General features: G+C 46.2%; 1 protein-coding gene across 1 annotated transcript in view; it reads right to left on the bottom strand.

Annotated features, from left to right (window-relative positions):
- Ubtd1 (ubiquitin domain containing 1) overlaps positions 1-1,756 on the bottom strand; it is a 62,298-nt gene that overhangs the window by 5,438 nt on the left and 55,104 nt on the right. The gene's annotated exons all lie outside the window — the stretch shown is intronic.

Raw genomic sequence — 1,756 nt, 5'->3', positions numbered from 1 at the left:
TTTATTTATTTGTGTGTGGCCAGCTCAGCCCACCAGGGGACGGGCTGGCTGGCATGTGGTGCTGGGGGACTGAACCGTGGTCCCTGGGCTTTGCTAAGCTTGTTCTAAGTAGGTGCCCTAGACCACTGAGCCATCTCACCAGCCCAGCCCAATAAAGTTTTTAAAAAAAATTTTTACCTCTTTATATTCATTGTTCCAAAAATGACTTAAGATATTTGCATGCCAATATTCAACTTTTTAATTCATGTTTATTCTACTGTCAGTTTCCCTGATTAAAAATTATATTTTGATATCTTGTCACTAATATGTCACCATATATACACAGTTACAAAGATTTTTTTTTTTTTTTTTTGCAGTGTTGGGGATCAAACCCAGGGTCTGCATGCTAAGCATGTGCTCTATCACTAAGTACTGGGGACTGAACACAGGTCCTTCACACTGAGCTAAATCTCCAGGTCCACCTCTTCCCCTTTAGGAGACAGGGTCTTTTTTTTTTTTTTTTTTTTTTGGTGGTATTGGGGATTGAACTCAGGTCCTTGCGCTTAGTCTACTGAGCTATCTCCCTGGCCAAAGACAGGGTCTTACTAAGCTGCTAAACTGTCCAGGCTGGACCCAAATTCACAGTCCTCCTGCCCCAGACCACAGAGTGTTGGGATTACAGGAGTGTGTTACCACACCCAACTTCCAAGATTTTATAAACAATTTTATTTTGAGACAGGGCCTTACTAAGTTGCTCAGGTTGGCCTCAAACTTGCGATCCTCCTGCCTCAGTCCTCCACGCAGCTAAATCACAGGTGGGTTCCACCATGGCTAAGAAATTTTGGCAGGGGGAAGTAACTGGAATTGAACCTCGGGCCTCTGCACTGAGGTACAACCCAGTTCTTTTAAATTGTGACATAGGCTCTCACCAAGTTGCTAAGCTGTGTAAGCTAGGTTCAAGCTCACCATCCTCCTGCCTCAGCCTCTTACAGTGCTGGGATTATAAGTGTGTGCCATCACACCTGGCAAGAATTTTTTTAAAGTCATAACCAATGCAAACTTCAAGCACTATTAGAGCACTGATATCAAATGCTATTTGTCTTGTTCCCCAACTCCAAGTAACCCCTACTACGAGCCCAGATCACGGTCAAGACTGAGGACGGAAGCCCTCGGCTTCCACACCACTCACCAAAGCTAGGGCTGCCCTGACAGAGCTGCTCCCCACGGCTGGGCCAGGAGGGGCTGACCGGCGAGGGCCAACGGTACCTAGTGACTGCCAGAATGTCACGCTGCACTTAGGCTCGCTATCTCACTGTCACCCCACAGCAGTCTTGGGAAGCAGGCAACAGTACTGCTCTCTCACAACAGACAGGGACCAGAAGTGAAGTGAGGAAACTCTGACTTGCCTGAGGTCACGTAGAATGAGGACTGCGCCAGCTCAGGTCTCACTAAATTCTGTGATTCGGCCTTTCAAGAGCAGCTGTCCATCCGTGTGGGCGGAAAACTCCGCAGCCAAACATTCAATTTAAAGTATTTTGGGGCTGGCAGGAAGAAAGTGCAAATCCTCTTTGGAGGGAAACAACTTCAAACCAGGCCTCAAAAAAAAAAATTATCCAAGGGTGGTGGTACACACCTGTGATCCCACTACTGGGAGGCTGAGGCAGGAAGGAGCCAGGCTACACAGTGAATTTAAGGGCAGCCTGAACTATATAGTGAGACTTTGTCTCAAAAAAAAAAAAAAAAAGAAGCCTAAAGTAAAGTTTCATGGGAAATAAGT

Source organism: Octodon degus, unplaced genomic scaffold, assembly GCF_000260255.1.
Source record: "Octodon degus isolate 3935 unplaced genomic scaffold, OctDeg1.0 scaffold00010, whole genome shotgun sequence".
NCBI lineage: Eukaryota > Metazoa > Chordata > Mammalia > Rodentia > Octodontidae > Octodon > Octodon degus.
This window is presented reverse-complemented; position numbering and strand designations above follow the sequence as displayed.